The sequence below is a fragment of the Lissotriton vulgaris genome, chromosome 3_1 (genome assembly GCF_964263255.1).
Source record: "Lissotriton vulgaris chromosome 3_1, aLisVul1.2, whole genome shotgun sequence".
Taxonomy (NCBI): Eukaryota; Metazoa; Chordata; class Amphibia; order Caudata; family Salamandridae; genus Lissotriton; species Lissotriton vulgaris.
This window is the reverse complement of record NC_141689.1, coordinates 221,616,588-221,632,039: the sequence shown is the minus strand read 5'-3', so window position 1 is coordinate 221,632,039 and position 15,452 is coordinate 221,616,588.

Below are 15,452 nucleotides of genomic sequence, written 5' to 3'. Positions count from 1 at the left end.
TTGCGGATGGCGTGCTTGAGGGCGGTCCTGTTGTCTGTGGTGTGGTCGAGCCGCCAGGCTTTCTCGAGGGTGCGGCAGTTCTTCTTAGATTCCTTGAGTTCGTCGGTGAACCAGGGGGTTTTCTTGCTGCTGTGTCTGTTGGGAGGGTTCTTAAGTGGTGGGAGGTCATCGGCGCAGGCGGTCAGCCACTTGGTGAGGTTGCTGGCTGCTTCGTTGGGGTCCGTTGTGCTGGTGGGAGTGTTCTGGCTGAGGGAGGCGGAGAGCTGCTCGGCGTTGATCTTGTTCCAGCATCGGCGGGGGACCTGTTGCGGGTGGTGGTGGGTCGTAGTTTTGCAGAAGCTGAAGTGGACCCAGCTGTGGTCGATCCAGTGGAGTCCGGTGGCGTGGCTGAAGGAGATGTGCTTGCTGGATGAGAAGACTGGGTCGAGCGCGTGGCCAGCATAGTGGGTGGAGGTGTTCACCAGTTGCTTGAGTCCGAGGTTGGCGAGGTTGTCCAGCAGGGCGGTGGTGTTTCTGTCATTGTTGTTCTCCAGGTGAAAGTTGAGGTCTCCTAGGAGGATGTAGTCGACGGAGGGAAAGGCGTGCAGGCTGATGAAGTCTGCGATGTCTTCGCTGAATTGTGTGCGTGGTCCCGGTGGTCTGTAGATGAGGGTGCCGCGGAGGGTGGTCTTGGGGTCAGTGTATATCTGGAAGTGCAGGTGTTCGGCAGTGGTGAAGGTTTCGTCAGAGTGAGTTGAGATGCGGATGGTGTTCTTGTGTACGATGGCGATGCCTCCACCTGTCTGGTTGACGCGGTCCTTCCAGGTGATCTTGTGTCCGTCCGCCTCTACCTTACATGAGTTGATTAAAGTCAACTCTGCTCTTAATAAACTTGGTACTGTTGATGCTTGTGAATCGATGGATGTGTGTGGAGATCGCACTCTGTTTTTTAAAGATAATTCTGGCTGGTTTGGTATGTGTGCTATGTTAGATTAATGCCTGCTAGCATTGATATGATAACATTGAAAGTGGCCAGCCCCAGGTGGCTGCCGGGACTCTAACATGCAACTACAAAGAGAGCAGTATTCCTCTTATACCATTTTAATCATGTTTTTCAAAAAAATCAATAATGCAATTCTCAAATTGTTTTCATTTCACATAACATGACATGAATCTTGATGATAATGCAACATATATAACATACATGACAAAATCTTTTTGAATCGAAATTAAATCACCCAATGCATTTCGGGGCAAAATGCCCCTTAGTCAGGGGTTCTATTCAAAATGTTGGATTTTCGGGTGTACCAGATGTATCTAGCTTTATGTCCAGTGGTGGCAGTTATTTCTGTCGTAGTGATGACGATAAAGCTGATTGAGTTGACCTGCAGGCAGTGATGCGCTGTTAATAGCGTGTGTTTTTCCCGTTTGGGGTAGTGGAGAAGCAGGAAGAGATTCAGTCTTCTCTACAAAGTAATTCGGTCTCTCTACGAAGTGTTCCTCACTCGTAACGGTGACGCGATGACGAAGTCCTTCTTCTTTGTTAACTTATGTTACTTAACATAAGTTAACAAAGAAGAAGGACTTCACTGTTGATGCTTGTAACATTCTCCTTAAAAAATCTAAATATCACAGTGACGGAAAATTATATCTGAACGTAAAATATTGGCCCAATTCGAAATGAGTTTACCACCAAACTTGCGTCCTCCGATACAGATATCTCTACCATTTTTCAAGAATATTATCAATGTCTTTACTCAGATGACAGAACCCTTTAGATCATAATATTCATACTTTTGTCATGCCCTCCCTAGTCCTCCTCCTCTACCTGATAAGTTTAACATGTTAGAAGCCAGTATAACTCTACAGGAAAAAACAGATACCATCAAATCCTTAAGAAAAAACAAGGCTCCGGGACGTGATGGCTTCTCAATCACATATTTCTCTGCTTTTTCTCACTAAACTCCTTGAACTCTTTAATTCTTTTGGATTAGATTACAAGGCTACTGGTTAACTTTCTAGAATCCTTGTTTGTCCTTATTCCAAACCTGTTAAAGATCATGCCATTTGTAAAAACTATCGTCCTATCTCATTAATTAATTGTGATTGTAAAATATTTGCTAAGAATCTAGCATCTCATCTTAAGTCTATTGTTCCCTTATTGGTCAAAACTGATCAGTCTAGTTTTGCTAATGGCCGATAGCCTGCTGATAATGCTAGAATGTTCTCAAATATTATCACATATAGTAAAAAATATCCTTCTGCCTTAGCAGCACTATCCCTCGATGCTGAAAAGACTTTCAATCCTATTAATTGGCAATTTATGTTTACTACTCTTAAATGGTGTGGTTTTGGACCTAACTTTATTTTCTTTATTATAACTTTCTCCCCATGCCAGTGTTTTTGTTAATGGTCGCTTTTCCCCTTTTTTCATATACACAGAGGTACGCGTTAAGGCTGTCCTCTATAGCCTTTACTATGTTTTCTCTGTTTATAACCATTTCTTGAACGCATTTGTTGCAATAACCTTATAAAAGGTTTTTAATTTAATTTCCCTGAAATCAAACTGTCTGCTTATGTGGATGACATTTTGGTTTACATGTTCAATCCCTTTTCCTCCACAACTCCTTTTTTGCATGAGCTTCAATTATACTCTAGTGTTTCTGGTTATAAATAGAATTTTTCTAAAACTGAATTATCTCCATTAAATTCTTCATGTCATCAATATAGGTTAGCGAATACTGATTTTACTTGGTGCCCTGCCATAATAAAACATCCTGGTATCTGGGTCTCTTCTACTATTTGGAACACAATCAATTATACCTGTGATGTTTTGAAACTCAAATTGCAGAAATTACTTTCATCATGTTCTCCTCTCCATTTATTGTGGTGGGGCAGACTGGATACCATTAAGATGATTCTACCACGATGATTTTATATGACGCGCTTGCCACCAGTGTTGCCGCCTACCTGTGGCCTCCTTCACCGCCGTGAGGGGAACGGCTTTTGGGAACAGACATAGCTGCTTGCCTGCCCGGTTCTTTGTCTCGGACCCTGCATTTCCGTGCCCGCAGCCTCCGTGACTACATCCCCCAGGGGGCTGCATGAGGCGCGCTGCTAACGTCATCAGGAGGGTTCCGGAGGCATTGAAATCCGGCCCGGCCCTCCCGCAGCGTGGGACACACTTGCCACCAGTGTTGCCGCCTACCTGTGGCCTCCTTCACCGCCGTGAGGGGAACGGCTTTTTGGAACAGACCTAGCTGCTTGCCTGCCCGGTTCTTTGTCTCGGACCCTGCATTTCCGCGCCCGCAGCCTACGTGACTACATCCCCCAGGGGGCTGCGTGAGGCGCGCTGCTAATGTCATCAGGTGGGCGCCGGAGGCATTGAAATCCGGCCCAGCCCTCCCGCAGCTCGGGACGCGCGCCCGTCAGCAACCGGAAGAGGCAGGGCAGGGCTACCCCCCGAATATCTGGACTTTAAGGACCCTATTACAAGGACAATAGGGACGAGAGGTACTGTGGGGTTAGGAAGGGGTATTTCTAATAACTAAAGGCGTGTTTAACTGTTTTTCTGTGTTGATCTGAGTTTGAAGAGTTCCCCCTGCGTTTAAAATTGACCAGGAGTGTCTGCTTCATCTTGGCTTATTGATAATGGGAAAAAGAAAGTCTATGGAGGGGGGAGTACAATTGTCACACCCAAAAAAGGGGAAAAAAGCAAAAAAAGCTTAACATGCAGCCACTAACTGTATTTTGACAAGAATTGAAATTATTGTTGGTGAATGTGTGGAGGTTTTAGCAGGGAATTCTAGTAACTTGCGGGTGGAAAACTTTGATTCACTCTCTGAGGTCTTAAAACAACACCGAGGAAAAATAATTCCTGCTATTTTCACCAAAAAAAACCCATATATTGCTCCAATTTGTGAAGTCCATAATCCCCTAGAGGGTCCCTCCAAGGCAGACTCCACAGAGGCTCCAAATGGGTCTAATCCATCTAGCAAGATCCCTGAATCTATAAAATAGGGGGTGTCGGAGGAGAATTAAAGTGAGATAGATATCAACTGTTTGAATAGATTCGCTGTCTTAGAAGGAGAATCAGGGGACCCAACTGATGTTATAGCACAAGTTACTACTAGGGTCACTAGAGATTCAGAGCCATATGGTGAAAACCTTGGGGGGTGTTTGAGCTGTCCACATTCCAACAGGGCACTCCTCAAGAAATTGGAAAATGTGGAGAGGGAACTGACTTACATAAAAAAAAATGCTGAAAGAGTTAGTTCAGAAAGGAGATGCCCACAGGGCTAAAGCTCCCTAAATTCTAACACCTGCCATAGAAGTAACTCCATCAAATTTAAGGGAACCCCTACTCCTCAATCAGCGACAGAAGGGAGGTTTGTAAAGAAAGGACTCTCGGATCAAAGATTGGGTAGGGATCATTCCACTGGCCAGCATACCCCTAGTTCTTATGCTGAAATTATGAAATCACGGGGAATAGCATCTGGAAATAAGGTTCACTAAGCGAGTAAATTAGTTGCTAATGGCATTCAGGTGGGTAAAAATGAAAAGCTCGGGGCTGACCCCACGAGTAATTTACCAAAAGGCTTAGCCCCCCAGAAACCCCACTGCAATAGTTTACATGACAGGGGTTCCAAAACTCAATAGGAACTCCGGCCATGAAACAAGTGAATCTATTCGCAATAAAGCAATTCACTGGCTCCGTCATTTGAGGGGGTGCAGATCTATTATCAGGGAGGACATGATTAACTTTAGGAGATTGTCCCTGTATAGCTCCCACACAGATTGCATCGAAGTCCAACTATGCAACGTAACATTAGCAGAGAACTTAGTAGCTTTAGAGTATCGGACATCCCCTCCTAAGCACTCCAATATGCAGATTAGACGCTTGTCCCTTTGGTCCACAGTTGGGGATAAGGATGATTCCGATCTAAACAGAATAGACTGACTATCTAAGGATAATTGCAGGACCCACTCGGTAGTAGCATCTAACACTATTTTTGCCTCGCATATCAAGCACAACTTCCAGTCCAGTCCCTGTGGTAGGGAAATGTCGAGCCTGGAGACTCGGAATTTACATAAGGTGGGGGAAGGAAATCCAGGGGCGATTCGATTTCTCTCCTGGAACATAGCAGGCCTCCAAAAGAAACTGGTAATCCCAGAATGGAATGACTTCATCAACAATTACGAGGTTTGCATGTTCCAGGAGACCTTGAGCATGACCCCCCTGTATAAGTCGGGGTATTCCACCTACTTCATCCCTGCAACAAATACAGGAAAGGGTCGCCCATCGGTGGGGCTCCACATATGGGTTAAGGTGGCCTTGAATTGGGACATTACTGTTCACAATTCAGCTTCTGAGAATATTTTACACTTATCCTTTAAAGGTCCTTTAAATAGCAATAGAGTGGAGCTGTTTAAAGTATATGCTAGAGGAACCCCAGGAGGTCAAATTTCATCTACAATAACACTATTAGAAAGAGCCCTAGTAGGTATTCCTCCGCGGTCTAATATCATTGTGGGAGGAGACTTGAACTGTACGTATGAACCCTTAAGTGAGGAAGACCACTTGGGAAGTAATGAAGAAGATATAAGACAGCTCATCCCTTCACTGAGTCTGAGGCCAATCAGGAAATGGTCAGCTAGGGCGATACAGATCAATGCCTTAACATTGGAATATAACCTCCGAGCTAAGCATGAGCGTGAAATCCGTTACGCTCGCGGATTTTGCGGATTTTCGGGAAATCCGCAATCCGTGAATTTTGAGGATTTCCTTCAAAATCCGCAAAAAAAAATCCGCGAAGGTAACGGGTTCAAAAGTTGAACCCACACTCATTTAACTATTTTACAATGGCGCCAGCAAGCTGCCAGCGCCGTTGTAAAATAGTTACAAAGTTAGCTTGCACAGGAAAGACTAGATAAAACGAAGCAGGTGCTTCCTGTGCAAGCTAACTTTGTAACTATTTTACAACGGCGCTGGTAGCTTGCTGGCGCCATTGTAAAATAGTTACAGGGCAGCACAGCCTTACAGGTCACTCAAGGGACCCCTGCGCCCTTCAGGGCGATTGCATAGTAACACACACATGGTCGCTCGAACTAGTTAATGCTCAAATTCAGTGACTCATTCATTAGCCCAAAAACAATCATGTGCCTCTTCCCAAATGTACCGTGGAAAATCAGCTGTGATGCTGGATAGAGGCCTTTGCATCCTTGACTTTCACGAGCGCAATACCCGTGCTGTTCCTGTGACCAGGAGCTTCTTTTTCTTCATCTGCTGAACCGATCTTTCTCTGACCTTTTATACATACAAGAGGCATGTGAACTCGCATGGAAGCACCCCCCCCACCACAAAATCCGCAAATCATGGTCGCTCGAACTAGTTAATGCTCAAATTCAGTGACTCATTCATTAGCCCAAAAACAATCATGAGCGTCTTCGAGGCTAGACAGGTGGGCCTCTTCCCAAATCTACCGTGGAAAATCAGCTGTGATGCTGGGTAGAGGCCTTTGCATCCTTGACTTTCATGAGCGCAATCCCCGTGCTGTTCCTGTGACCAGGAGCTTCTTTCTCTTCGTGTTCGCACGGGTTGCTGCAAGTTCGCACGCGTTTTGTACAATTTCGCAATTTGCGAAATTGTACAAAACCCTCGCGAACTTGCAGAAACCCGTGCGAACATAAAAAAAAAAATCTGCAAATTCGCGAGAATTCGCGGATTTTGCGGATTGCGAGTTCGCAAATCCGCGAACGCGAGATCCGCAAAATTCGCCCATGACTACTCCGAGCATTGAATGGTAGGACGATCTCTGGCCCAAATGGGGCCCTGACTTTTATTAGACTTAGTGGTCCCTCGCGCATTGACTACAATCTACTTGATACACGATTATGGGGGAATGTAGTTGACATGGAGGTTAAACAAACACAGGATAGTGATCATAATCCCCTCTGCATGGAAATTAGATGAGAATGCAATAGGAGGACATCTAATGTACCACTATTAATTATAAAAGAAATTGTTCCTTCTAACTCCAACCGCAGATTAAAATGGCATAAGGTGGCTTGCCAGGAGAATGTCCTAACTAGCATTGGAGATTTATTAGAATTAAAGTGTATGGAACTCTCATTGTCCAACCTTTCCCAGGATAGGGAGCAGGGATTCCAATTGAGCGAATTTTATGAGAATGTTATAGTAAATGTGGGTTCTTATTTTATGTCTAAGGATCATAGAGTGCACAAAAGCAAAGTAGTTAAAAGTGGCAGTATATGGTAAACGGCTGTATGTAGAAAAAAAAGAGAGGCCATCTCCGTAGCCCTCCGTAAAAAAGATCCGGTAGCCATAAGGGCGGCCAGAAAGGAGTACAACAAAACCTTAGAATCAGCTAAGCAGGATTGGGAAGAAGAACACTGGCAGGAGCTCAAAATGGCGGCTTATTCAATAGATTCAACCCTATTTTGGGAACTGATAAATAAACTTAATGGAAGAGGAGCAGACCCTGTCCCAAATCATATAACTGAGCAGCAAAGGTACTCCCATTTTTCAAGTTTATACTGCGATGAGGTTGATCTGGAACAAACATAAGGTGTCCATTTAGAAATAGAATTAGATCATGAGAACCTTGAACCAGTAGAGTCCTTCACTCCCCAAGAGGTTCAATTGGCTATTAAAAAAATAGCCCCTGGAAAGGCCACAGGCCTGGATGGTCTGCCGCGTGATTTACTCCTACATGACCCTACGCGGTGAGCTAACTTCATTGCTCTCCTGATGAACTTGCTGGTTCAGGGCCATTCAGTCCCTGAACGTGGAAGGGAGCAGAAGTAGTGACAATATATAAGAAAGGTGCAAGAGAGGACCCTGCCAACTACAGACCGATTAGTTTAATCGACGTGGTACAGAAGGTAGTTGGGAGGGTTATCATCTCTAGAATAGGGTCTTGGTTGGAGGAGGGAAATATCCTGATGCATTTACAGGTGGGTTTCAGACAGAAGGTGGGCACGATGGACCAGGTTTTCAGATTCTTTGCAGTACACTGGAAATCTGTATCCATCGTGAAAGGTAGCTTGTATCTGGCCTTTATAGACTTGAAAACCGCCTTCGATCTTGTGCCCCGCGCCAAGCTTTGGCAGGTGCTACAAGACATGGGCATCCCACGATATCTCCTTGAGCTTATAAAAAGACTACATGAGGGTAATTATGCCAGAATCAGATGGGGGAACCAGGGTCAACTGACAAGGAGGGTTCCAGTGAATAGGGGGGTCCGCCAGGGTTGTGTGATGGCTCCGACTTTGTTCTCTCTCTTTGTAAATGGGGTGGCAGACCATTTGAGAGAGGACCCAGCGGATGCTCCCGCCCTGGCGGGTGAGAAAACACCGACCCTCTTTTTTGCAGATGATACCCTCCTGATGTCTAAAACCCCCTCTGGTCTATAGAAATTGCTGGATAGGTTTAGCCTGTTCTGTGAAGAACGAGGTATAATCATCAACACTACCAAAACAAAATTGATGGCACTGTCATTAGCAAAAAAATCTAGGAGGATTAGTATCACCCTCAATGTGTCCTTGTTAGAGGTGGTGAATGCATATGACTACTTGGGAGGAAGGGTCAACAGTAGAATGAAATGGGACTCCCACGTGACTAAAATGCTTCTTAATCACAAAAAAGTGTCGGGAGCCATTTTAAGAGATCATCGGGCCTCTATTAGTAGACCAATAGCCCCAGCTTTAGCGGTCTATGACGGGAAGGCACTGGCTTCCGCAGTTTATGGGTCGGAATTGTAGGGTTTCGACAATACTGCGGAGCTAGTTAAAGCCGAGAACAAGTTCCTGAGAGGCCTTGTTGGACTTCCACTTTCAACCCCCCTAAAGCCTCTTTACCACGATTTGGGCAAACGCTCAATAAAAGACATAGTTCGCCTTCACCCATTATTATACTGGGTACGCTTGAGAAGGACACCAGAATTGGCAAACTATGCAGCAGTGTTTGACGAACTTATCAATTTGAACAGCTCAAAGAAGATCGTATGGCTGAACAAGTTGAGATAGTTGGTCATAAACTTGGGTTTGAGTGAATTGTGGTTATCCTAGTCCCCCCCACCCAAACATATGGTTAAGAACATTTACTGGGAGTGTGTGCAGGCTGAGGAACTTAAAGACATCAAGTGGGGATCTTTAACTGACAAATTTTTAGAGGACAAACCTGTCAGGAAGCTTGAACCTTTCTTAGATTTTATCAAAATACCCAGCGATAGAACCCTTTTTTTAAAGCTGAGGTATGGAACACTTCCTTTGAATGAATTTACTAAGAGCTGGAAAAATTATTTGTCCCATCAAGCGTCCTGTCCAGGTTGTGCAAGCCCTAATGAGTCCTTAGCGCACTTTTTGTTTGCCTGTAGTGCTTACAGGGGCGTTTGGAAAAGATGGTTAAAACCAGTATGTAGAGAACTGGGAGTTAGCCAGTATAGGGTGGCCTTACGCATCCTGACAACAGACACAACATCCTTGATGATCATTTGTGGGGTTGCAAAGTATGTGGGGAAGGCCTGGCAGTCCGTTCAAAGTTGTTACAGAGCAAACCGAAGTAGAAAATCGTAGATTAAGGAGACTAGTTGTATCAGTTTTTATTGCCACAGCACTTTATGACCCTTGATTATTGTATATATCGGCTTTTTATTGTATTTATTGGCTGCATTTTGGATATATGTATTTTATTATTTTTATGAAGAAATTGTGTTTACTTTTATGATAAATTTTTATTGAATAAAGTATTACTACTGCTACTACTGATTCTACCACATGTCCTTTATACATTGTCTATGTTGGCTTTTAAGATACCTTTTTACTATTTCCCTCAAATTAATTCTTTTTGCACCAAATATATTTGGAACAATACAAATTCCCGGATCGCTTTAGCTAAACTCAAATGTCCTAAGAAAGAGAGTGGTGTACGATACCCTGATTTTAGGCTCTATCCCTTTGCCTTAACTCAGGATTTTTCTGATATTCCTAAACCTCAATGGATTATGTTTCAACATCTAGTTTTGAAGGATTTTTCATTGGATGATGTGATTTATATGTCTAATGGTACTTTCATATCAACCAATCCTAATCTAAAATACTTTAAAAAACTGCTAAATACAATATTTTCTTCAGATTTTGATTTGCATCACTGTTTTCTTGCTTCCTCTATTTAGTATAACAAATTCATCAAATTTCAGTGCAAATCATTCTACTATAAACATGGAAAGAGAAGGGTATTATGTTTGTGGAGTGGTGTGGCTCACTGGTTAGAGGCAGCAGACCCGTAAGCGGAGAACGGCCTGGGACCAGGGTTCAATTCCTGACGCGGCAGAGTCGTGGACCAGGGTCAACGGACTGGATAATTCTCGCCTCGGTGCCTACTCTAACCAGCGAACACACTCGGCAACTCTGGGCATTAAGCTTGCCTCATCTCTACAACGGCCCCCCACAGACACCGGGGATGCCTGATTTCAACTTGGACAAACCAGGAAGGGTTCCCCAGCGGTCTTCAGCGCCAAGACACTCCGATGGAGTAGCAGTGTGCTTTACAAGTACACCCATATTTACATTTACATTTTATTCACCAGCTTGTACTATGTAATTCTGTCAATTCTTATTTCCAATTGCAAGCAACGTATAAGTTACTAAGTTCGTTTTTATAGTAATAGATTTTAATATCATCTTCCTTTCAATTCTATTTAACAATCACTCATTTTCCTTCAGATGTTGTATTATGTACTCCTCAAACACCTTTCTCTTAAATGTGTTTCAAAATTTTCCCCCAACTCCTACTCACTATGTTGTTCTTGTTCTTCTTCCACAGGAACTTTAATTAATTTGCTATACTATTGTCCTAATGTGTTTACCTTTTGGGAAATAGTTGAGTCAAAATGACTAAAACTTTTTCAATTTAATATTCAAAATGTTTTTCTTGGAACTACTTCTTCAGAATTTTACTGTTTCTCTCCTAAACCTTTGTTGCTTGATCTCCTTATTGCTAATACATTTAAAGTGACACTTTTTATTGGAAACACACTTCTAAATTGTCTATTTTAACAAGGTAGAATTTGATTTTTGATTAACATAGAATAGCTGCTATTTCTATCATCTCATTATCTCAGAAAAACAAATACGATCTATTCTGGCTCCCTTTTACTACATATTTCTGTTCATACTCACCTATATCTTAATTAACTTTTTTTCTTCCTTTAGTTTCTCCTTAAATAAAATATACTTGTTCTATATTTATTGTCTTTTACTGCTATTATCTCAATTTGAAAAATATTCTTATTGTTTGATTTTAATAGGTATTATCCAATATTGACATTGAACTTGACTGTTCACAATCTTTGTGTTTTATCTTTTTGTATTCAACATTAAAAATTACTAAACAAAAAAAACAAGCCTAGACCACTGCATTCAGATGCTGTCATGTTGATTTTCTAAATATAACTAACAAATATTGTATGGATTGTAAAAGAAATATCTTTGACAGTCCCTTCACATTATTGTGTCTTATTTAGGTGGTCAATGTTTGTGTATCAACCTACTTCATCAATCTAGAAGATACCTTGGTTGTGTGTCCCATTATGTTCTGCCCAAATTGGAGTATCTCAGTGCTTTAGTGAGCTGTGCGGTAGCGTGATTATTTAAATACAAGTTTGTATGTTAATTTATTATTTTTCTGCCAATATTTACCAATATTATTGTAGTCAATGTTGTGTGTTTTGCTATTTGTGTTATTGTATATAATTATGTAAATGCTACTATACTTTTATTTATGATATGAGTGTTTCCAATATTGTTTAAAATAAATATGTGTTACTGCGATATTTTTGTCATCATTGTTTGTGTTTTTCTAATTAATTATTGGATGGAGATATTGTTGTGAGTCAATATTGTTTTTAATAATGTTATGTCATGGATCCCCATCAAGCTGTTTTGCGGAACAGTCTGCAAAATCACTGACAGCTATGCAACCCAAAATGCTGGTAAATCACTGTGTAATCCAGTTTAAAAATGTTGCTTGCATGCAGCAATGTTGAAAGTTATACGTCACTTTCAGTATGTAAATAAATCTATGATGCAAATCAACAAACAAAAACATGGCAAAAAATACTGTAATGCAATTTCTAAAATTATTCATACTTTTTTAATGCTTTTCAATAAAAAATAGATTTTATGAAATTGCAGCTCTTCTTGTAGGTGTAAACTGAATGTACTTTTGCCTTTTAGGCTGGAGTGTCATCATAATGGCATATGAATCTATCTCAACATTTCCAAGCACAGAACTGAGGTTACAGTTCGAAAATCAATCTGGCTGATCCAGTGACATGTCCCTGTGCAATTGTAAAACTAGCAATGTAAAATGATGCAGTTTGCAACATTGTCAAGCTGTACCAAGCAGCAACATGATTAAGTATTAACCTCTGACTGCTGTGTCCCAGGAAGTAAGCAATGTCATTATCATACTGTACAGAAACAAATTGTTTTGTCTGCATCCTTTACATCGTTGTGGGGGGGTTTCTTTCATCGTATCTTTATTTGTGTCTGCTTCCACTTTTTGGATATTATTCAGCACATATGACAGCTTACCTAGTTTTCGTTAAGCAGCATTGTGAGCCATAAAAACAATTTATTGCACACAAAATGGAGTCAGCAAAAAAAAGCATTGGTTTATGGTTGTATCATTTTGTCTTCTAAATTGTTCTGTAGCTTGCGTTTGCGCCGCAGGCAGAATTCACTGCCAGGAGGGACCAATATACGAGAGGTGGAGAGGCCTTCATTATCTTCTGACCCATCACAGCCCGACAATCTTTTCAGGAAACAGTGAAATTTAAGGAGTTCATCTATCGAGGCCAGCGGACCTGAGAAATCCCTCTGGTGCTGATGAGAAACAAGATGGATATGGAAAGGTTCAGGCACGGAGGTGAGGCCTGTTACGATTTGTGAGGTATTAAAAGATGCTTTCAGTCTGCACTGCAGGTTGTCGGATGCTGTGGTACAGCATCATAGGTCATTCTCAAATGAGATAAAATTGAACTATGGACCAACTGCAGACCTTTTTTATTCACATGTTTGTGCAGTCGTACAATAGACCTTTTATGGACACTTTATTTCAAATGAATGCAACTTGTGAAAAAATACATGAACTATAAAAAAAACTATGGTAGGAAGTCATAACACATATATCTCAGTATCAAATATATTTGTATATCAAACACTGTGGAAACCAAGGATTGGCCAAACTATATGTTTGGGCTAAATTAGGTAAATATGATCTGTATTCCAAACGAGCTATGTTGTGTGACACCAGTGGATGTACAAACATGGCGCACTTTCGGACAAAAGGGTATGCTGTAACTCAGGCTTGCAATCTGGAACCACAGAGAGGGGATTCTGTTTAGGAAATAAGGTAACAGTGTTTCTCCCAGATAGCAGAGCTTTCTCTCTTGGTGTGATTATTGGCAGAGGTGTAATGGAAGCCCCTACAGCCAGTGCATAGGGGCCCCCCAACCATAGGGGGCCCCCAATCCCTTCAGGAGACCCCCATTCAGTCCCAGCCCAATGAATATCTGCGAGAAATGGAGACTAAGGGGGCCCTCTTCACATTCTGAAAGGGACTCCTTCATTGTGCGTCATGCCACTGATCATTGGTGAAGTCATACGGCAAATCAATCTTCAACAAAGCTATGAACCTACCAGTAGAGTTAGCTCCCAGACACCATACACCGTGCACGTTAAGGCCCCACACTGCATAGCAAGCCGTCAAAGAACAAATGACACTTATGCCCGTCTTAAGTGTAAGTGGTGATGTAAAAATGCTGTTGGGGGACTCACAGGGTAGGGTGCTGAACAAAGCTCCACATGGATGACTGGGTGAATGTAAAATGTGGACAGTGGGTAAGCTATGGCGTAAGAGTTGACATTTATAGTGCTGATGTGAGTATGTGGGTGAATGACGCTGCTGAGTTTTGATGTAAGTAATTGAATGATGTATGATACAAACTCCGATGAGTAAATAGGTGGTGTCACAAGTGAGTGAGTGGCAATAGGATCAAGAGTTGAGTTGAGTTGAGTTGTTACTTATTATTATTAAGCGCACGAATGCCACGGCGTCTTGGCGCTGACTGTGATACATGGAGCTGAGAGCAACAAAGGAAGACCTTAGATTGTGGGAAAAAAACTGGTTTTCAGCTCCTTCCTGAAAATCAGAAGATTTGGTTGAAGGCCCAGTGTGGAGGGCAAGTGATTCCAGATCTCGGCTGCACTGTATGACAGGGTGCGGCCCCACATCTTGCCTTACAAATCTTCGGGATACAAATGAACCCCTGCATAGATATTCTAAGTGTTCTAGGAGGGGAATACCTGGAAAACAGCTTTTGAATCTCCCCTGAAAAATACCTCTATGGAGCGCTTTGTGTACCAGGCAAAGAGACTTAAAATTGGCTCTTTGCTGGGCCAGTGTAACCCTCTAATGGCATCCGAGGTGTGGCGACCCTTGGGGATATTAATGAGCAATCTTGCTGCCGTATTTTGCAAGGATTGCAACTTCCACATTTAAGCGTTATCAATTCCCACACAGAGCGTGTTGCAGTAGTTTAGTTTGGAAAGAAATAATGCCACTACAATGGTCTTTTGAAGTTCATGCGCAGTGAAAGGGAAGATTTCCTCATGGTTTTCAGAAGAAAAAAACAGGAGGAGGTTAACTGATTGACTTGGGACGAGAGATTGAGTTGGTGATCGAACATCATGCCCTGGTTCCTAACCTTGGTAACCAGGCAGGGACACACTCCCGCCTCCATTGGCCACCAGCTGTTATTCCATAGGGAAAGTCCCTTTCCAAACTCCAGGACCTCAGTTTTGTCCTGGTTTTTTTTCAAGAAATTTTAGCTCGTCCAGATCATGATGTCTCCCAGACATGCATGAAAGCTATAAGCCACTAATTCTGGTTGTTTGGATATTGATATCATAAGCTGAGAGTCATCAGCATACAGGATCAGGGAAAAGCCTTTTTTTCCTAATAAGATTAACCAGTGGGGCCACATATATGTTTAAAAGGGTTGGTGACAAGGAAGATCCCTGCGGGACGCCACATGGGGGCTGAAAGACCTCCGACTGTAAATTCTCCCAGTGGATGTTCTTCTCCCTATTTTCTAGGAAGGAGGAGAGGAGGGTCAGAGCGGTACCCTCTATTCCCACATCTCTCAGCCGCTGTCCCAGTACTGTGTGGTTCACGGTATCAAATGCAGCCGAGAGATCTAGGAGGACGAGGACCGCTCTACCCCCTCCATCCACTATCTTCCGAATCCCCCCAGTGGCTTGTATTAGGGCTGTCTCCATCGAATGACAAGGCCTGAAACCATGCTGTGTCGGGTCCGGGAGGGTATTTTCTTCCAGATATTGGATCAGCTTCTTATTTATGACTTTTTCCAGTATTTTTGCAGTTA